General features: G+C 42.0%; 1 non-coding gene across 1 annotated transcript; it reads right to left on the bottom strand.

Moving 5' to 3' along the window:
* Positions 1 to 21,510: 21,510 nt before the first annotated feature.
* LOC142851506 (U6 spliceosomal RNA) lies at positions 21,511 to 21,615 on the bottom strand. The gene has a single exon (XR_012910819.1). It is a non-coding gene; the product is annotated as a U6 spliceosomal RNA (small nuclear RNA).
* Positions 21,616 to 23,423: the final 1,808 nt, after the last annotated feature.

Genomic DNA, 23,423 nt, shown 5'->3' with positions numbered 1-23,423 from the left:
ACTACAGCTATGCATGCTTTATAGAACAAGTAAAACTACTCAAAGATCTCAAATAAAAAGTTAATAATCATCCTCTGACAACTCATTGCAATGGTCCAGATTGGAAAGCTGAGGCAGGAGGCTTGCTGTGAATTCATGGTCACCCTGAACTCTAGCATGAGACCCTGACTCAAAGCAGCCCAGAGAATTCCTTGTGAACCCATGTACAGATTACATCATCGGGTAGGTATACAGAGCTTTGAAAGGGGGCCTTGTGGCAAATACTAATTCCATCATTTGCTTTGGACATTTAACATGTCATAGGTCACTCTGCATCTACACACAATGAACATTTGGTTTCCTTCTTTATTTGCTGTTGTAGATGATGCTGCAGGAGGGTCCTTGTCTTCAGTTCCCTGGGGGAGCATCTCTGAGACAGAGATATAGGCATCCATGTTCCTAAGATCTATTGCCAGGTTGCTCTCGTTCAGAAAAAAAGTATGCAACATGTAAGATATCAAAAATTAATAAAAGTGTCTAGATCTTCTGACCTTTGTGCTAGAGCTTAGGGAAAGACACTTTGAACAACACACACCTATGAGAAGCGAGTCACTGATGCTCAATACAATGTGCGAAAATGATTGGAGATATTACTATTATTTTTGGCATAATCAAGCTTAATCCATGGTTTTTAAATGGAGTCAAGTGACAATGTGCCAGTTTTAAACTACAAGCAATATCCTGTAGAAGCGAAGCAAACTTTTTATGTGAGGTGTACAGAAAATAGAGCTTCCAGAGAAATGGTCATTATATTCTTGCAATATTTACTGGTCCCCATCTTAATTCCTTAGATTTCTTTTAATCATTCATTCTTGAGAGAATTGAGAAATCTGCCCACAGAAGAGACAAGCTATACAGTGACCAGCAGTAGCTAAAGTGTACAAGATTGTGTGGCTTTTGTTCACTTTTTGCTTGATTCAAATCTCCTCTGAGACAAAGTGTTGAAAGACAATAAACACAAATATCAATAGCAGCAAGAAACAAGATGAAACCTGTTCCCCTCAGACCAGGATTAACTTGCTAGAGCCTCGGTTTCCTCATTGTATCTTCCTCAGCATTACTGATAGACACATTCTCAAGGGACATTTCCCCCTAGGAACTTTCTATATGTGGGAGTCACTACTGACCAAGCTTAAGGTGAAGGTCCTGGGCAGAGCATCAGAGAAACCTGCAGTCCAAGTGGTCCATGGTTTTGGCATCTTCGGTTTTGCTTCCCTGACTTCTGTCTTCCTGAATATAAATATGGAGAAAATGGGAGAACCCGTGAGAAAAAACAAGAGTCCTCAGAATCCTTAGGCAGGTCCATTTTCTGGCAGGTAGACCTGCTTGGGTCTATCCGAGTGCCCAGGAAGATCATGGGAGACTCTGCTTGCCAGACTGGTGCGTTTGCTTCTCACTAAGGATCCCAAACTCTAGCAGAGGCTAAGGGGCCACCATGTGTGTCTATAGCCTGACCTCCTTATTTCTGTGCATGTCTTCCCAGAAGGTGACCTGGAACCCAACCCCACAGCTGTAAAATCCCATATCCCAAAACAGATCATGACCAATGATTTATTAGCGTCTATTCTCTTCCCAGGCCACTGGTGTGCCTTGCCTTATGGGGCTGAAAGTCCATCACTGTCCTCGTGTCCCATCTGTAGTTTCTTGGTTTTGTTACCACATAAGCCTGAGCCACTCTTGAATATGTTAACGATGCACGGACTTCTCCACTGGCTCTGTGCTGGTGAGAAATTTATTTGTTTAGTTGATTGATTTTTTTGTTTTTGTTTTACTTTGTTGTCAACTTGGAAAAAAAAACAGATATATCTAGGAAGAGGGCAACTTAATGAGAAAATGCCTTCATAAGACTACCCTGTAGCCAAATATATAGAGCGTTTTCTTGATTCGTGATTGATGTGGGAGGACCCAGCTCCCTGCAGTGACACCACCCCTGAGCAGGTGGTCACGGGTTGTATAAAAAAGCAGGCTGGGAATGCCATAAGGAGAAAGCCAGTAAGCAGCATTCTGCCATGGCCTCTGCTTGAGTTCCTGCCATGAGTTCCTCCTCTGATATCCCTTGGTGATGAAGAGTGACTTGAAAGTTGGAAGATGAAATAAAAGCCTTCTTCCCAAGGATGATTTTATCACGGTAATAGAAACACTAAGAGAGAACTCATGTAAGTGAAAGGGGACCAGGAAGGAGACAGTGAAGAGAGCATTAGGGGTCAATAAAAGGACAGATAGGAAGCAGACGCCCTTTCTCGCCCACAATCCATCTCTGCCTCTTTCCCCTGAGACCTCACCTGCCCAGCAGCTGGAGGCACCCTCTCCAAAATAAATATCTAACAGTCAGTTTTGTCAAGTATGATGGCACAAGCTTGGATTCCAAGCACTGAGCACTCACGGGGGCTGAGGAAGGAGCTCAGAGGGCACAAAGCCCGCTTAGGCTGTGTAGCAAGATCCTGTCTGAAAAAGAAAGGAGGAGAGAGTAGGCTCCCCTGGCTCAGGCCACAAGCTGGGCAGAGCCCCATCATCAGCTAACAACAGCATGGGAGGAGGTTCTAATACTAAAGAAACCTCTTAGCAGATGATAACGTAAACTAGGGTGGCATTTGGGGACCAAGGACGATGCCAGCCTCCAGGGAGAGAATGGTGTGAACTTCTAACAGTTTTTCCTTAGCCAAGCATCTGCAATCCCCTTTTCAAACCAGGAGTGGGGTAAAGTTAATAGAGAGGAATGTGCTTCCCACTGAGGAGAATGCCAGCCTAATACATGCATTAGGGGATGTTTATGGTGACAAGGGGCAGAGGATCTATGGGGGCACTCCTAGGAATGCATTCTCAAAAGCAGTTTAAAGATCCCTCAGATGTTGGTATTATCCCGCATGACCAAATTAAGAGCAAACAAGAAAAGTTTATCTGGCATTCTGGACTACTGAATGAGTTTAGTGTTACAAATTATTCAGTGTGAGACTGGGGAATGGTGAGTAAATTCATATTAAATATTATTGACAATTAAACAGCAACTGCTTTTTAAAGCACTAAACACTTTAATTTGAAATTAAACGTACCAGCCACAGCATTTCCTTTAGTACCAAAAAGGAAAAATAAAAAGTAAGAAATTCAAAGATTGCTTGCTAGTTATTTGCCAGCACCATAATTAGAAGTTGCCTTTATCAGAAATTTATCTCTATCGTGTTGAATTTGCACTGTCACATTGTGTGAGTGTCCACTGGTCTATGCTTTAGATTTGGTTTAGAATGCTTAATTAATTAATTAATTTAGATTTGGTTTAGAATGCTTAATTGTTTAGAATGCTTAAGTGTCAAAATGCTCCTGAAGCACCTTCATCAGCTGTGAGGGAACCGCCCTGCAGAATGGACTGGGATGAGCCCAGCAGTGTTGACCCCAGCCTGGAGCCCAGCAGTGTTGACCCCAGCCTGGAGCCCAGCAGTGTTGACCCCAGCCTGGAGCTCAGCAACATTGATCCCAGCCTAGGATAAGCTCAGCAGTGTTGACCCCAGCCTGGAGCCCAGCAGTGTTGACCCCAGCCTGGAGCTCAGCAACATTGATCCCAGCCTAGGATAAGCTCAGCAGTGTTGACCCCAGCCTGGAGCCCAGCAGTGTTGATCCCAGCCTGGAGCCCAGCAGTGTTGATCCCAGCCTGGAGCCCAGCAGTGTTGATCCCAGCCTGGAGCCCAGCAGTGTTGACCCCAGCCTGGAGCCCAGCAGTGTTGACCCCAGCCTGGAGCCCAGCAGTGTTGATCCCAGCCTGGAGCCCAGCAGTGTTGACCCCAGCCTGGAGCCCAGCAGTGTTGATCCCAGCCTGGAGCCCAGCAGTGTTGACCCCATCCTGGAGCCCAGCAGTGTTGATCCCAGCCTGGAGCCCAGCAGTGTTGACTCCAGCCTGGAGCCCAGCAGTGTTGACCCCAGCCTGGAGCTCAGCAGTGTTGATCCCAGCCTGGAGCTCAGCAACATTGATCCCAGCCTAGGATAAGCTCAGCAGTGTTGATCCCAGTCCCAGCCTGGAGCCCAGAAGTGTTGCATAGATGTTACTCATAACCATGAGAAAAGTTTCCCAAAAGTTCCCCAGGTGTAACTCACAAACACTTTCATCTATGATAGAGTGTGGGTTATCATCAGAAGTCTCCTGACAGTGAAGATAGGAACAATAAAATCCCTTGAACAATAAATGTCCATGATTAAACTTTTGATCCTTTATCCTTTTCAGATAAGGGTATTAAACTGTATGTTCATAGATATTGTTTCAATATTAATAGTAAAACAAATACTAAGCAACATAATTGCCAAATAGGAGAAATACTTTTTAACAAAGGCATACCACATCAGTAGAATGAGATAGAGTCACCAAGAATTACGTTGTAGATTCCTTGTTTCCACTCAAAAACGGAGAAACTGAAAACAGCATCAGTCCTGCCTGTTAAATAAGAAAAAACCTAGGCAGGCTACATGATCACAACATTATAAACCTGGAACCATAAAACAATTATTTTATAAAATATTTAGAACCAGACAGGTACCTAGAAGAAAAGAAAAGACACAAATGCTCACCACCAATTTCAGCAAACACCTGAAGAGAGAGAGAATGAGCGGGGGGGGGGGGGAGTAAAAGAAATAAAAGCCAAGTATTTACCAAGTAAATGACAGACCCTAAGCATAGATCTAAAGAGTTAGAAAACAAAGCAAGATAAATACAAAAGCAAAAGAATTTTTTTAAAAGTTAATTATAATAGATCATGTCCCAAGCTAGAAAATAATGAAGCAAGAGCTTTCAAATGATAAAAAAAAATGTTAGGGAGTGGGGATCAGGAAATTCAGAACTCCATACTCAATGTGAACATTTCTTAAATGAAAGACAAATAAACATGTTGTTTGGATGTCAAGAAACAGAATTCATTGTTGGAGATCTACAGAAGATTCCTTAAAACAAGTTCTTCAGACAGAAAGAATATGTCACAAAACAGAAACCAGAAAAGCTAAACAAATAAATGAAAAGCATTGGAAATGCAAAATAAGATAATTTTTCTTGGTATTATCTGTCCTAAAGGACAACTAAAGTGAAAACAGAAGGAACTGAGTATGTGCTCATAACATGAAAAATTGAAATGAATGGCAAATACATCCCAAGCTGGAGAAAGTGTTAATACTGCTCTTAAATTCTTATACCATGTATGAAATAGTAAATTACATACATACATATGTGTGTGTGTTAAATACCAATTTCAGCTGAAATCATAAATCAATAGGAAAGATGAATTCTTCTAAGATTGAGCTAGTAACCTAAGATAAGCCAGTAACAGAGAAATGGTGTGGGCAGTTCTTCTGTATATGAACTGTTTTTATTGGTTAATAATAAAACCATTTTTAGCCAATGGCTTAACAGAGTAAAGCTAGGTGGGAAATCCAAGCAGAGATGTAGAGAGAAAGTAGGCAGAGTCAGGGAGATGCCATGTAGCCACTGTGGAAAGAAACAGACACCCGGGAACTTTCCTGGTAAACCACAAGCCTCATGGTAAAATATAACATAGTGGAAATGGGTTAATTTAAGTTACAAAAGCTATCTAGCAATATGCTTGAGCTATTAGCCAAGCAGTGTTTTAAATAATATCGTTTCTGTTCAATTATTTCGGGTCTGGGCAGCCGGGAGTGAACAAACAACCTCTGTCTACAGAGAAAAAGAGTGATGTGGGAGTGTCATCTATCTATCTGTTGCTTTCATTGGTTGATTAATAAAGAAACTGCTTGGCCTTTGATAGGCCAGCCTTTAGATGGGTAGAGTAGACAGAACAGAATTCTGGGAGAAAGAAAGCCGAGTCAGGCAGTCGCCATAGCTCTCCTCTCCAAGATGGATGCAGGTTAAGATCTTACTGGTAAGCTACCACCTGGTGCTACACAGATTATTAGCTATGGGTTAATCAAGATGTGAGAGTTAGCCAGTAAGAGGATAGAACTAATGGGTCAAGCAGTGTTTAAAAGAATACAGTTTCCATGTAATTATTTCAGGTAAAACTAGCTGGGTGGCGGGACACAGCCCCGCCACTCCTTCTACAAAAGGGGGAGAGAAAGCAGATGGGACAGAAAACAACAATAGCTAACAAGATGATAGATTTTACTTCAACTTTGTAAGCAATTATAGTAAATATAAATCAACTAAATATAAAAGTTAAAAGAAAGAATTGCAAGAAGACTGTCTTTATTAAAGCAAAACCCAACTATATGCTGTTTACAAGAAACTCACTTCCAAAAAGGTAAAAGAGCAAAGATGGGGAAATAAGCCAGGGAATGCTAGCAAAAATAAATCTGAGTCCCTGTACTAGCAGCATAAAATTAGATTAGGATAAAGACTATTATCATAGATAACAGTATTCTTCACTAGTTCTCAGAAAATCTCAACAAAACAGTCTTAAGCATGTATAGACCAGAAAATTGAGCTTGAAAAAAATAAGTCAATATAGAATTTTACATGTCATATCAGTACTTCTTCCAGTAATTAATAAACAGTATATATAAAAACTGCAAGAATATATAAAGGCTATCTATATGTCATATTAACATAACTGAAAAGTTTGAAACATACTACAGAGTAGGCACAATATTTTTCTTCTCTGTGTGTGGGGGGGTAGAGGATACATGTATGCCACAGCAGGTATATGGAGGTCAGAGAGCAATTCACAGGAGTTTGTTTGCTCATTTTAACATATGGGTCCTGGAGACCAAGCTCAGGTCATCAAACTTGGTGGCAAGCACCTATGATCCATCTTACATGTCAAAGAATATAATATATCAAGAGTATATTCAAACTTAAATGCAAATTCACAAAGATAAACTATAATAAACGATTAACATTGCCGGACAGTGGTGGTGCACACCTTTAATTCCAACACTCAGGAGGCAGAGGCAGGCAGATCTCTATGAGTCCGTACCCAGCCTGATCTGCAAGAGCTAGTTCTGGGACAGGCACCAAAGCTACAGCGAAACCTTGTCTCAAATAAATAAATAAACCATTAACCAATTTGCAATAATACAAATCACACAAAGTTTTCAGATCATGACAGACTTGAGATGGTTCTCAAATCATAAAATCAGTAGCAAATGTTCTGAAAATAACTAGTCAGTAATTTTTTAAAAACACTCAAAATAATTCAAAGAGAGAAGGGATCACAATGGAAACTAAAAATGAAATGTTAAGAAAAATTAAAATATTGTGGCATATAGCCAAAGAAGAGTTTAGGAGTAACTTTATATTCTCTATATTTGGAAGAAGTCTCGGGTGGGCAAACTAAGCTTCACTCAAATGAATAAAGTAGAAAACAAAAAACAATAAACTCAAAGCAAACAGAAAGCAAGAAATAATAAATATGGCAGCTAAAGTAGTTGAAATTGAAAAGAATAGACAAACTAAAAGCAGATTCTTTGCAAAGATCTTGATCAAGCAATAAACAAAGAAATGACAAAGCTAATCAACATCAGAAATACAGGAAGGGACATCACTACAGATCTCATGGAAGACAGTAGAGTATGCGTGGAACAGTATGAGTGACTCTGTATTCCCAAATCAGACAACTTAAGTAAAATGTACCCATTCTTTGGAAGATACTACCATAGGCTAGGCAATTTTATTTAATTTTTTTTTTTTTTGTGTGTGTGTGTGTGGTAGGTGTAGAATGTACCCATCTGGGTTCTTTTCTTCCACTATGTGTATCATGAAGAGCAAATTCAGGTCATGAGACTTGGCAGAAAATACTTTTGCATACGGAGTCATTTCACTCCCCTCCCACATTTATTTTGTTAATCTCAGATATTTGAAAGACCAGAAATGTACAAAAATCAACCAGAGTTAACATATATACATATGCATATATGTATATACAATAGTTGATTATACAAATACAACAGTAATTAAAATTAGAAAACGCTTCTCAAAATTAATGTTGGCAAAGATTGGACATACATATGTTAAAACATACAAGCATAAAAGATACCTCTACTTCACCATAATACAAATATTATTCAAAAATTGATTGTATACCTAAATGAAAATAAGATCCTATGAAATTCCTAGATAAAACATAGGAAAAACTTTTGTGACCTTGGGTTAACAAATATTTCTTATATACAACAAGAGCCTGATCCATAAAAGAAAAAAATGATAAATTTATCAAAGTGTACAATTTTGTTTGCAGAAGACACTTGATAAGAAAATAAAACTAGGGAGCTAGAAAGGTGGATCCATATTTGCTTATACTTACTGTTTTAGCAAAGTGGTCAGATTTAGTTCCCTGCACCCACATGGAGGCTCACAACCATGTGTAGGGAACCCATACCCACTCTGACCTCCACTGACTTCAGGTACAGAAGTGGTACATATATACACACATATTTATATATGTATATAAATACATGCAGACAAAAAATCATATACATAAAGCAAATCTTTGTAAAGGAAGTAAAAGCATAGGTCTTACTGCAAAGCAAAACAGTTGCAAATCTGTTATTTCTAACAAAGAACTTGCATTGAGAATAAGTAAATTCTCAAAACTCATCAATAATAAAACACTCTACCCAATTTTAAAGTGGAAAAGGAAGTGAACAAAGGCCTCCTCAAAAAAGATACATAAACAGCAATAAGCAAATGAAAATGTTCAACATTATTAGTCGCTAGAGAAATTTGAATTGGCATCGCATTTTAAGCATCGCTATACGTCTATTATAATGCCTGTGCTTTTTTAATGAAAATTGCCAATATCAAGTGCTGATGAGAAAGGTTACATGATGTATTGCTGATGAAAATCAAAGTTAGCATAAAAGTGAAGTTAACAGTCTACAAAGAAAAATAAATAATCTCCTGGATGTATTTAAGGGAAAATTTATATTTTCCCATATGATATTTAGTGATCATTGTCAACTTGGCATCATCTGGAATCACCTAGGATACGGACCTCTAAGCGTGCCTGTGGAGGGTTATCTTAATTACTCTGAGATGAGAAGATCAGGCCATGGTGGACCACACCATTCCCTAGTTGAGTCCTGGACTGCATCCCTGATAAAAAGAGAGCTGAGCTGCAGCAAGCATTCATTGCTCTCTCTTCTGACAACAGACGTAACATGACCAGTTTCCACAACTCCTGCTTCGACTTCCCTGACAGGAGGCTGTACTTGAACTGTGAGCAAACATAAACCTTAAGCTGCCTTTATTGAATATTTTATCGCAGCAACCAGAGGAGAAAAAAACAAAGACACACCCTTTAAAAAAAAAACCCTTCTACATAAATAAACACTTAAGACAATTTGTTAGTTCTCAAAACAAAAACAACCCTAACTGACTTAAATGTGTAAAAATAAAGTAGACTATTACTCAGCAATAAAACAAACTTGCTTCCCATGACAACAGAGATAAATTTGCTCGCACTTTTCTGAATGCAAGAAATCAGGCCTCAAGGCCACAGTTTCTATTGCTTGGCTTAAAAGGCATTTGGGGTAAAGTAAAACTATAGAAATGGAAAACAATTTGGTGGTTGTCAAGGTTGGGAACCTATGGATTACTCAGTTTCCACAGAACTAAGCCAGGCAAGATGACAATGCAGTTGTGATCACACATAGAGATGGGGCCGGGAGGATCACAAGTTTAAGGCTAGCCTACACTACATAACTAAATTTTGTCTTTAAATAACATTTATAAAAACTGTATAACTCTGTTGTGGCTTTAATGAAAAATCTCTACCATAACCCCACACCACGCAGACTTGTGTATTTGAATAAATGACTCCCGAACTGTCTGGGAAGGATTAGGAAGTGAGGCCTTGTTGGAGGAGGTGTGTCACTGGGAGTAAACTTTGAGGTTTCAAAAGTCCATGCCATTCCCAGTCACTTTTAATCTGCCTGTGCTTATGAACCAGATGTAAACCCTCATCCCCTGCTCTGACACCAAGTCTGCCTGCTGTCATGCTCCCCACCGTGATCATGGATTCTGTCTCTCTGGACGGAGAGCACCAGTGAGCAGTTTCTTTTATAAGTTATCCTGATCGTGATGTCTGCACAGTAATATAAAAGTAACTAAGACACAGGCGGGCACACAAGCAGGCACGTCCCCCGACTACTGAAAATATATACGCTCCCCAGCTCTGCTGAATGAGTGGGTTTAGAAACAGTCACATCCTATAGGAATGAGACAAGCTAGCCAGATCATGGCTTCTAAGTACTGCTCTCCTATAAAAGCAAGCTGGGTGATTCCAAGACAGGCCAGAAAACCATACTATAAGCCTGAAACACCTCTAGGTGCCACAAAGGAAGAAACTGAAAATTAAAGACGAGAAGGCAAAGGCATGTTACAAAGGCTGAAAGTCAACCAAAGAGGGCTGGGAAGACTCACAACTGGAACGCCTGGAACCACAAAATAAGTACGAGCAATGCTGGATCACCACCATAGAGCAGAACAAATTATAAGGCCTTCCGCTGTTAACTAATGAGAAGTGACTTACTTCAGGACATAAAAATTACATCCAATAAATCTAGAAAGGATGATGAAAGGAGGGTCACCCTTAAGTGACGGGGTCTACTAGTGAATGCTAAAATTAGCTAATTGCTATGTCTCCCAAGCCCACCCCAAGACACGTGCTGAAGGCCAACAGTCTGAAGAGCTGCCTGGTGTTGATGGGGGCTTTGGAAAGTGGTGCGTGTCCTCGAAGGAGATTCTGAGATCAGTTCCTTTTCCATCTCTGTTTCTTTTTGTGCCATGAGAGGGTATCCACCACCACAATGTATCGCAGGACCAAGATAATGGGGCCAGGTGACAATGGACTGAAACCATGGGCCAACACACACCTTTTCTTCTAAATGATCTTCCAGGTATTCTGTCATGGAAAGCTAATAACTCACTAGTGTTTAATTGGAAATGGGATACCCTCTCAAGCTATCTCTTTTGAGATATTTATTGGTCATAAAGGAAAAAAATAACACCTCTTATTTATAACCATTTCTTCCATTTTTTTTAAAACATTCACTATTGGAGTGGGGGTGCTTGCTCAGGAACGAGGTTCACAAGACCGCCTCCCCAAATGATATAATATAAATAAGCAGTAACAATTGCTCTGGAGGGAAGGCCCCAGCTGAGTTGTAGCAAGACCTGCTGCAACTGAATCAGCTTTCATGAATGATCAGCCATGCTGAGGTGGGGTGTTTCGGAGGAGGAAACTGTTGAAGGAAGGAAGCCCTGAAGGAGGCGCATAGTGCTATTACCTTGATTTAATACTCGCCATGATTTAATCAGACCAGCCCAAACCAGTGAGACTCCTCAAAATTGCTGGCCTTTCCTCTTCAAAAGTGCCAACATCGCAAAGAAAACAAGGAAAGGCTGGAGGGCCACAGTGCTTCAGAAGGAATTGCAGCAATGGCTGTGGAACCTGGCAGACAATGGAACAGAGAAAGAACTGTGATGCCCAAATAAAGTCTACAGTTCAGTGAGTATTAATTGTTGAGTTTTGATTATCGTAGTACAATAAAGTCTAAATTCAAAACTGAATGGTAGTTCCCACCAAATATGTATTGCTGTTTGCACCAATGTAAAGGAAAAAAATCTCAATGAATCCTAGATTGAAGTTTTATAAGGTGGGTCTGATCTGTATACTCATTAGCAGTAGCAATGTGTATTATGTACATACATGTGGTGTGTGTGTGTGTGTGTGTGTGTGAATAGCATGTCATACATCACATCACAGAACACTCAAACTGTAATGTGGTAGTAAATCTTACCCATGTATTTCTCAGAATGAAAGAGATTATAGGTGATGCTATTATTTTCTTCTTTTATATCATTACTTTCTAATTCTTCTGTCACTAACCTGTTTTACTGGGCATTTTCCAACTTTTACCATTTAAATGTTGTATGTAATCTAGTATAGAGCTTGATTAAAGGTTGGAGGAAGATCTACCTCTAACACTGAGCCCCAAGGCATGAGAAGATGGGGATGGGGACCATGGCCTTAAACTTCTCTCTATCTAGTCCCCACATCATCCCAGATTATCTTGGGAGGTATTGAGTCTTCTCTTCCTCCTCATATTTCTGTCTTCAAGCAGGTATCTGATCTCTACCCTCAAGGGTCTCATCTTTGGCTACCAAGACTTGAGTCTTCTTCAAAGTTCAATTTCTACAAGAGCCATGAAGAGAGATGAGTCCCAATCCCTTGAGTATCTCAGGCCGAAATAGGAAGCATCAGGGGTCTTGGCCCAAGTTGCCCTTCACATATAGAATGGAGATGCTGCAGGGTACCTGTGGTGTGTGTGTGTGTGTGTGTGTGTGTGTGTGTGTGTGTGTGTGTGTGGTTTAAGAGATAGAGAAAAAACAATGACAGAGAGACGGAGTTCAGATCCCAAAAATCCTTTCTTCAAAGCCCTTAAATCTGAGAGCTTATCTCCCTGATCAGAGGAGATTCAACCAGGAACTAACAGTCATTTAGTTTAAACACTCTTTGCAAAATGATTCTGCCTGCTCAATTTGTGAGAAGTTTAATTTGGGGGCAAGTATAATTGGACTTCGTGAGACAAAGCAGATGGTGGAAGCCGAGAGCTCGGGCATGGAGGGCTCAGAAGAGGCTAGCACTGCAACAAGCACCTCCTGAATGACTCCCTGAGTAGTGGACACAGGCAAGCGCCCTTGCAATTGCAGATTCAACTTCTCTGAGATTATTTTTCTTTTGAAACAATTTTTGGCAGCTTTTGATCTTCTAAACTGAAAAAAAAATCAAAGAAATCTGTTTCTGCGGAGTATTAATAGCAAAGGAATTTCTGGACACTGCAAAGCAGGGGAGGGGTGTGTAGCATCTCAGCTTTATTCATCTTCAAAGCAAACTAAATATAGTTTTGAAAAATAGAAGCAGGAGACCCTACAGATTTTTTGGAGGAATGGAACAAACCTCTTTGCACAAGAAAAAGATGACATGAAATTTATCTTGAAGAACATTCACCAGATTGTTGTCCACTTAATACCTACACGAGGGATGGCAGAGGGATCTGTACTTTCTATCAAAAGCATAAACAAGGAACCACAGAGCTCAAGCATTGTCATCAATATGGGTGTTGTCTTCCCTTCCCCTGATGGAATATCCCAGGGGCAGGAGATACAAGGCTTCTCTAACTAGCAAATATCTAGCCACTTTGAACAAAGCTTCGGGACAACATTAAGACCCCAGAACTCAAACCCAGGAAACATGTGGATCACCATGGCAGCCAAGTGCATGCTCTGTAGATGCTTGAGATGTGAGCATGTTGATAGATCATTTGAAATCATAGTTACCTAAATGTGACTGTGAGTCAGACCTTCTAGGCATGGCCAGCCAGCAACCCAAACATTAGAGCCAACTGCTGATTGTGGCGTGTGCTGTGAGGAAAACAAATGAGATAATATGATGAAGATGTCAAAGGGATGGGTGGTGATTTAGAGAGGAAGTGTCTGAAAAAAGAGATTCTGAGACAAGAATTAGAAGATGGAGTACCAACTCTTCAAAGAACTAGGGAGAATGCTATTCCAAAGCAGGATACACTAACTGCAAAGGCCTGGGACCTAGTAACAACATCTTCCACATCTGATCAGTTTTTACCTTTCTAGAACATGCCTATGGTGCCTCAGGCACCTACATCCTTCTACCAGCTAGACTATCTACTTACTATCTGTTCCTTCAACAGGCCAAAGGGGCCAAGAGCTACAACACCTAGTAGCAGCTTCAGTCAGTGCACAGTCTGAGTGTGTGAGCAATCGGACCCACTTCTCTACCCTTGTAGCAGGAGCACAGTACTCTCAATAATAACCCAAAGAGATGCACCTGGCGATTGGTGCATTGTTCTCCCCAAAGGATCCAGTTACCCTACTCCATACCCAAGGCTACCTTCTAGAATCACCTCCAAATCGATTTCTGGCATTCCAACTATGGCCTAACACAAGCTGAAGAGCATTTGACTGGGGAGTGCAGGGAAGACTGACACTCAAGAACACCAATGGGAACAGGCATGTCAAGTCAGGCTCCCAACCGCCTAAGGGTGTTTACTTCCCAGTCATTTCTCAAAGACAGACCCAGGGCAAAGAACTTCCAAGCAAGGACTTCGCCTTAAACTCATACTGCACCCTACAACATTCCTCCTTTTCTTCCTTTCCCCAACCTCTGCCCCTATCCAAGAAACCACTGAACTCTGAGGACAGAGACCAAGTCAAGGTCGAGGTTTCTCTTCACTGTTAACTTTTCTAGGTGTAAAATGACCTAGGAGACATGCTTCTAGATAAGTCTACCTGGGGATTTTCACAGAGGTAGCTGAAGATGAAAGATTTGCCCTGAGTGTTGGTGGCCAGGACACTGAACTGAGAAAAGAAAGGAATGGGAGAAAGCAAGCTGGACACCGTTCTCCCTCTCTCGTGGGCAGCAGATGCACTGTGGTCAGCTGCGTCAAGCTCCTGCAGAAGTGTCTTTCCTGCAGACATGTATTTCCTGCAGAAGTGTCTTTCCTGCTGTTTATACTGCAATGTGAGACAGAACCAACTCTTCCTTCCTCCTTACACTGCTTTGGTCTGGGTTCTCCCATAACAATGAGAAACGTGACCCATGAAGACTATAGACTTCAGAGCCCTGCTGGCAGGTTTGGGTCCTGACTCTGACCTCACTGTGGGCTTAGGATCCTGACCAGGGACATAAGGCATTTGGGCTTCTGGAACAAATAGATTATCTCTTATTCAGAGGGGACAGATAGAACATTATGGGTTGAGAAGGGACAAGCATCATCCACTCTCCTACCTTAGAGGATACTCTTTGTCACTCCAATAGAGAGGGACACTAGCCTGTCCCTGGACAATAAAGCTTGGAGTACTTCGGGTGTTCTCTAAACAACCCAAGAAGCAAAGAGAATTAATTTTAATTGATTGTTATTAAAAGTGTTCCACACAAATACATGTGATAACAGTTCAAATTGGACATGTCAATGTGTTTGATAAATCTTAAATTAACAGAAAGCTCGGATCATCCTGATAAAAATTTTAGAACCAAAGTCATTGCAGAAAAGCTAGGTCTATAATTTGTAAATTCTAAGAAGAGCCAGCATAGCTAAAAAACAAAGCACCTCTTGAGTACAAGGCAGAGAAGAGAGAACCCAGATGCTGCAAAGAAGAGACAGTGGCAGGCTAGGAGAAAGAGAAGACTGAGAACAGAGGGCCGGGAACACAGAGCATCTGCGCCTTGTATGTCAGTCCCCAGGCATCATGGAACTTAACCAAGACCAAGAGAAGGGTGTTCACTGAAGACAGGAAGCCATAGCAGCTGAATAAAGACAAGAATTCCACAGGAAACTGAGGCAGTGGTGTGAGGACAACTCAGTGAAGGCACCAAGGTGTTAATGTTGTTGGGAAAGGGGGGTTCAGCAGGAATCAAGATGTAAAATATACAAGGTCATAAGATCATTTTTGTTGGCACCAGAAGCCTTCAAGGTTAAGTCTTAAGAGAGACTACTAAAGCAAAGAGCTTCAAATATTGGCCATTTAGAAGGATGCAGGGGAAGGCTGTCCTTTTTCGCTGCAAACCGGAAGATTCCAACCCCAATCCTGAGTCTCAGTTCAGCTGAAGCTCAAAAATCAGCGTTTCCTGACTCGAGGAACACAGCCATGAAGGCTCTAGAGCCAAGCTCAAGGATTCCAGGGTCCTGCTCTTCCTCCAGCCAGCAGGCCACACTAATGCAGGCTCTGTGTTCCTGGCTCTGCTCCCACCCAACTGTCCTTTTGACTAAGGACATTCTGAGCCACATGTGAGCCACACCCCTCATAGCAATGATTCCCCTAGATCTGGCCTCTGACTGAGTCCCATGCCTCTGGATCTTCAATACATTCTGCCTCCTTCTGGGATAGGTGAATGTCCTGGTGGTACTTCATAGCTGTAAGAGGGATCTGCCGCTACCAGGATCTTCACCCAGCAAGTTCCCAACATGCCGAGACCCCTGGGGACTTCAAGCTTGGTTGCGAAGGAGCAAGAAAAAAGGTGTGAACATCATCAGATTTGCCCATGAGACCTGGATTGAGTCCGCTCTATCACAGCTCTACCATCCTACGACTATGGGGGTCTTTTCAAAGGTCACACTGGGGGGGGGGGACTTGTCATGTAGTTCAATGGGTAGAGTGTGCTTGTTTAAGCATGCCTCAAGTTCTAACTTAGATTTCTATCACCACATAAACTAGATGTGGTGGCCCAGGACTGCGATCCTGGCACTCAGGGGGTAAAGGCAGGAGGATCGAGAGTTCAAGGTTGTCCTTGGCTACAGTGCGATCTCAGTGTCAGCTAGGACACACACAGGAGGCACTGATGCAAAATAAAAAGGAAAGAAAAGAGTTACAAAAAAGGAAAGAGCACAGAAAAGTCACCTGTCTTCTCAACACCACTGACACAAGGTCATCATTCTGACTTTACAGAAGGTAAGGACGGGATTGAGGGAGGAGTTAGGCAAATGCACACTGGGTCCTGAAAAGCACTTTGGGAATGTACCAGGATCCGCTGGACTCTGTCATGAGTAACAGTGTCTCCGTCTACTGTCACCAGCTGCCACCCTTCCAACACTCTTGAAACTGCAGACCGGGCACAGCCAGGGAGACAGGGTAAAGGGACACCACCTCTGCAAACACTTGGCTCTGCATCCCGCCAAATCTCCACTCAGCTCCTGTTCACTCTTAATTTAGCTCCAATCTCAACACACAATTCATCTTGTTCCTGGGTCCGTCACACTTGAGAAGCAACAAATTAGATAGAGGCAGGCAAAGCCGAAAGAGCAGCTCATAGAGGAGGGCGAGACATAAACTCAGTGGTCAGCAGGTACACGGGATCACAACCGTGAGTTTGCATCATAAGGAACCACCCAAGGAGGAACGTTAAAGCAAAGCTCAAAGTGAGACCTGGAGGCAGGGGCTATGAAGGAACCCAGTTACTGACTTGCTCTCCAGGCTCATGTTCCTTTCTTATACCTCCCAGGACCACCTGCCCAGGCTGGCACCACCCACAGTGGGCTGTGTACTGATATTATGTTTGTGTTTTAACAAAGCTTGTCTGAAGATCAGAGTGCAGAGCTAAGCCACTAGAGGCTATGGGTGGCATACATGTTTAATCCCAGGACTCAGGGGACAGAGGGATCTCTGTGAGTTCAAGGCCACCCTGGGTTACACAGAATTGATTCAGTATAAAAGAGAAACAGTGCTCACACAAAGGTGATCTCAGCACTTGGGATCACATGCCTTTATCCTAGCACTAAGGAAATTGAGACAGGAGTGATATGGCTGGGCAGACAGAGAAATATAAGGTAGGAGGAGACAGGAGCTCAGTGCAGTCTGAGGAGCCGTGCAGTCTGAGGAGGCAGTCTGAGGATAGGATCGCTCCTTTGGTCTGAGCATTGGTAAAGGTAAGAACTCTAGTGGCTGGCCGCTCTGGTTTCTTCAGCTTTCACCCTCTGATAGCTGACTCAGAGTTTTTATTATTAAGACCAATTAGAATTTGTCATAGGGCTGGACCCTCCCACCTCAGTAATCATCTAAAACATGCCCCATGGCTTACCTATAAGCCAACACGACAGACGCATTGTCTCCATTGAGGGTTCTTCTGCTTTGATGACCTTAGTCTGTGTCACACAGACACAAGACTAACCAGCAGAGCAGTTTATCTATAGATATTGTTGGAGACAGTAGGAAAGACCTTATGGTCTGTTGAAAAATCTACTGGGGCATGGTCATTTCAAAAGTTTCTTTGGGAAATAATCAAAACTGTGTTCTATGAGCAGGCAGGGCCTACTGGTTCATTAAACAGCAGTTGAAGGTAGAAAACATGTTAAGTGCCAGGAGTGATGCCCACAATACACTGGGAAGTATAGAAATCCAAACACACGAGAGGAATCACTGAGTGCAGATGTGCATATAAACTTTAGGTAAGTATGTTTATATACATATGAGTCATATACAGAGAGAGAACATGCCGAAGAAAGAAAGCCAAAGAAAGTCTGAAAAATTACTCTAGAAATATTTTTTAAACGATTACCTGTGGCTTAAAGGGTTATAGGTAGCTTTATTGCTCCTTCCTCCTTTTTGTTTATCTTAATTCTCTTTTAAAAAATAGCATATACTACTTGTGTGAGATTTTTGTTACTTCCCCCTCCCCACGCTCCAGTTGGTGAATTAATGATAAAAATAGTTTCCCACACCCAGTCTCTGACTGTGAAATCTCCTAAGGTCACCTTCTTGTCGCTTTGTAGTTCTTCAATATCCTGTGGAAGAGTCTGGCATGATTTCATGAGCTGCGACCAGACATGGTTGGTGAGCAATTAGCCAGCTCTGGGCAGTTGCTCTCCCAGGAACCACTCCTTGAGGAGGAATAAGAGGCTCCCAAGGTAATTTCTAGGATGGGTGGAAGTCAATTAGGAAACTTAGCACCTAGACATCACCCCTCCAGTAAGTAATCTAAACAGCTAGCCCTAAGTTCTGGTGATCCAGGAAGCGGCTAAGCTGATGGGGAGAGACCAGCTTTCAGCATGATCTGATTCTCAGCACTGTCACTGGGCTTCACACACACACACACACACATACACACACACACACACATACATATACATATACATACACACACTCACATACATACACACACACATACATACACACAGACACACACACATACACACACATATACATACACACAGACACACACGCATGCACACGCTCACACACACTCACACACATACATACATACTTAAATCACACATTGACTCTCACACACTAATACTGGAAGATTTCAATACTCCCTTTGCCAACAGACAGGTCATCCAGACAAATACTTAACAGAGAAATGCTGGACCTAACTGATATAATAAATCAAATGGCCCTAACAAATATTTGCAGAACATTTTATCCCCAAACAAAAGAATATATACACCTTCTTCTCAGCATCTCATGGAACTTTCTCCAAAAGTGACCATACAATTAGACACAAAGTAAATCTCAGCAGATGCAATAAAATTAAAATTACACCCTGAATCCTATCTGACTAATGCTGTGGGATAATTCTTCTGTATGCTGTGAATATATGTTGCTCTCATTGGTTGAAAAATAAAAGCTGTTTGACCAATAGCCAGGCAGGATAGGGTTAGGCAGAACAATTAAACCTGGTACTTGGATAGGGAGAAGTGGAGTCAAGAGAGAAGTAAGCAGAAGCCCAAGAAACAACATACCAGCTGACTGGTATAAGCCATGGCCATGTGGCAACGCATAAATTAATAGAAATGGATTAATTTAAATGTAAGAGCTAGTTAGTAATAAGCCTGAACTACAGGCCAAACAGTTTGTAATTAATATATTTCTGTGTGATTATTCGGGACTCTGTGCTTGGGACATGACTCTGATTACAGCCTGCCACGTGAATTAAAACTGGATATCAAAAAGAACAGAAATTTTACATACTCATTGAAACTGAATAAGGTACTACTTGATGAAAGATGAGTCAGGTTGATGGAAAGGCAGATGTGGCCCATGCAGACCTAGCAGCTCTCATGCACGGTGGACAATCCAGGGCAAGGCTCTTAACTCACCCTCAAGTTGTAAAAGAAGCAGACTGTGCTGTCCCAGTGGCAGGGGTTAAAGGGAATGACATGGTAGAAGTGGTCAGTGATGGCACCCAGCAAACTATAGAGAAATATGGGAGAAATGTAGACAAATCTAACTTTCTTCATGTGGAAAGGCATTGCTCTGTTGGCCTGCACTGCTGAGGGGAGGAGCTTTCTATCTTATAGAGAAACTAAGGCCTAGAGAACCCATGATCATCTGGAGGTTGCTGGCCTGGTGAATGGCTGGGCAGGATTTGAAGTTACCACCTATCCTCCAACTGCTCTTCCACCCTGGCTCTGAGAACAACATTGTATTATCGCAGATCCAAGTGATAATCTGAGCCTTTCTCACCAGCCAATGGCTTCATCACCCTGGAAGCATATCTTAGGAAGGGGAGGGTCAGGCACCCAGACGCTGAAACTCTTAGACTTCTTGGTCCTAGGACCTCTACTGTGTCCCTTTCTTCCTTCCCTACCTTATTTACCATTTGTATCTCAAACAACAGAAAGATTTCCATGGCACATCCTCCACTCTCAAGTGCTCCTCCTCATCTGGCTTCTTGCTTACAAACCACATCAGGTTTTGTCTGATTTGAGAGCACCACACATTCAAGGTCATGAAGAGATTTAAGGTGGCTTATTAGTCAAGGCTGTTTTATTGACAAATTATCTATGCCTTAAAATAAGAAAGACTACAGCCGTAGTCTTTTTTGGTTCCTATCCTGGAACTAGCTCTTGTAGCCCAGGCTGGCCTCGAACTCACAGAGATCCGCCTGCCTCTGCCTCCCGAGTGCTGGGATTAAAGGCGTGCGCCACCACCGCCCGGCTTAGTTAATCTTTTATCCAGTCACTTCACTAAAAGTATTTGTCATCTGTAAAAGTTCCCTGGTAGAGCTTTCAGAGTTGCTTATGTATTCTATCATATCATCTGCAAATAAGACTTTCTTTTCTTCCTTTCCAATTTGTATCCCTGATCTCCTTAAGTTGTCTTATTGTTGTACCTAGAACATCAAATACTGTATTGAATAGGTATGTAGAGAGTGGACAGCCTGGTCTTGTTCCTGATTTTAGTGGAATTGCTTTGAGTTTCTCTCTACTTAATTTGATATTGGCTTGCTGTATGTTGCTTTTATTATATTTAGGCATGTCCCTTGTATGCCTGATCTCTCCAAGGCTTTTATCATGAAAGTTTGTTGGGTTTTTTTTTCAAAGGCTTTTTCAGCATCTAAGGAAATGATCGTGTGCTTTTTTTCTTTCAGTTTTATTATATGGTGTATTACATAGATTTTCATGTGATGAACCATCCGTGCATCTCTGGAATGAAACCTACTTGGTCATGGTGGATGATCTTTTTAATGTATTCTTGGATTCAGTTTGCCAGTATTTCATTGAGTATTTTTGCATGTTTGTCCATGAGTGAAATTGGTCTGCAATTCTCTTTCTTTGTTGAATCTTTGTGTGGTTTGGTTATCAGGGTGACTGTGGCCTCATAGAAATAATTTGGCAATGTTCCTTATGTTTCTATGTTGTAGAATAATTTGAAGAGTATTGGCATTAGTCTTCTTTGAAAGTTGGGTAGAATTCTGCACGGAAACTGTCTGGCCTTGGGAGACTTTTAAAGACTGCTTCTACTTGCTTAGGGATTATTGATCTATCTAAATTGTTTGCCTGATCTTGATTTTAACGTAGATAAGTGGTATCTATCAAAAAATGTCCATTTCTTTTAGATTTTCCAATTTTGTGGAGTACACTCTTTTGAAGCATGACCTAGTGATTCTCTGTATTTCCTGAGTCTGTTGTTATGTCCCCCTTTTTGTTTCTGATTTGGTTACTTTGGGTATTCTCTCTCTGCCTTTTAGTTGGTTTGGATAAGGGTTTAAAAATATGGAACATTTCACAAATTTGCATGCCATCCTTGAGCAGGGGCCATGCTAATCTTCTTTGCATCATTCCAATTTTAGTATATGTGCTGCTGAAGCAGACACTCATAAAGGCTATTTTAAGGTCTTTGTACTGCGCTTCAGCTATGTTGGAATTCTCAGGGCATCTTGAAGTAGAAGAGCTGGGCTCTAGTGACTGCTATTGTGTTTCATGCTGGTACCTGGTCATCTGAGTTTAAGATTGTACTTCTGGTCTTGTCTTTGTCGAGTGAGTATCTTGTTCCTTGGTTTTCATTGCCCTCTCTGGTTTTTGGGTTAGTGTGGTGCCTGTGTGTTGTCTGGTTGGGAATTCTTCTGGGATCCCGTTAGGTATGGACACTTAGGAATGGGGTTGACTTGGCGGAGTGGGCTGAGAGAATCCACAAGAGAATGCAAGGTATGTTCCTCCAAGATCTACTTAGTCCTCTTGAGATGGGGACAGAGAGTGAGGAGAGGATGCAACCTGTCATCTGTTATGAAGCTGGGGATGAGCTTGGGGGACTAGATTTGGAGGAGAGGAGGGACGGGAAGCTCTGAAGCTCTTCTATCTACTTTGATGACCTACTTGCCTCTCTGGCAGGCTTGGCTGGCAGGTTCCCAGAGAATGTCTGCTTGTGTTTGGGCAGGGATAAAATGATGAGAAGGAAGAAAGTGGTTGGAGAGGAAGATCTGTGTGATCCACTGGAATTGGGCCAGGGATGGAGGAGAAGCACTAGCAGGTGTAGAGAATATGTCCTCTCTACAGGCCAAAAAGAAGAAGAAGTGAGATGGTGTTAAATGTAAGCCAATGTACATGATAAAATCTGTAGCTTTGAGCAGCTGCTGAGGGTCTAACAGGATGGCTCCAGACCCCCGTGGTGTCTAAGAGAGGACTCCAGGCTGTCCACGGTGTTCTGGGAGAGGTGTACCCCAGAATCAGAGGAAAGCATCTAAATCCTATTCTTTCTGTTCAGTACTGTCTATAAACACCTAATGGGCTCCACATCATTTTGCCTGATCAGGCCAAAATGGCAGAGTAAGTAAATGGGAACAAGGAAGCTAAATTTTTTATCTGCTTTCAGGGAATAAAAAAATACTTTTGATGAATTATTCTTTCTTTAACTTTGTAATCTCTGTTTATAGAAACACTCAGAATCAGAGCTTGAAGACAGCAGGCATCTTTAGGAACAGCACCCTATGCAGAGGAAGGCAGTGAGCCCACGGGTCTCGAAATCCAGAGAAGATGGATTTCTGAGATCTAGATGGCTCTCTGGTTCCTAAAAGACTGCAAGTAATTGATTTGGTATTTTTTTTCCATAAAGGTGTGTGTGTGTGTGTGTGTGTGTGTGTGTGTGTGTGTGTATCATGACCAAAAGTATGCAACACACACATTAATGTGCATGCAAGAACACATGCATGTGCACACAGAGGCCACGGGACAGCCTTGGCTATCATTCCTCAGGTGCTATCATCCCAAACATTTTTGTTTGTCGGTTGGTTGATTGTTGGGGTTTTTTATCATTCTAATTATTTGTTTGTTTGTTTATTTGTTTATGAGGCAGGGTCTCTCGCTAGCCTGGAGCTTGCCGAGTAGGCTGGCAGCCCCAAGGATCTGCCTGCTCTGCGTCCCCAGGGCTGACAAGCACACAGTGCCCCATCCAGCTTTTTGCTTTTTACATAGGTTCCAAGATTTGAACTCAGGACCTTGTGCATGCACAGAAAGTACTGTATTTACTGGGCAGTCTCCTCAATCCTCCCGGAGTCATGCTTGAGTCCAGGCAGTATTGAGGTGAAGGAGACCCCCTTTCTTGGCAGCATTTCTCTGCCCCTTTTCGGCACCTTCCACCGCTTCTACTCACAGACGAGCCTCCCAGGTTCTCAGCAAACCACAGC

Source organism: Microtus pennsylvanicus, chromosome 5 (assembly GCF_037038515.1).
Source record: "Microtus pennsylvanicus isolate mMicPen1 chromosome 5, mMicPen1.hap1, whole genome shotgun sequence".
In the NCBI taxonomy this organism is placed as follows: Eukaryota; Metazoa; Chordata; class Mammalia; order Rodentia; family Cricetidae; genus Microtus; species Microtus pennsylvanicus.
The sequence above is the reverse complement of the archived record's forward strand: the minus strand, read 5'-3'. Positions and strand labels throughout refer to the sequence as shown.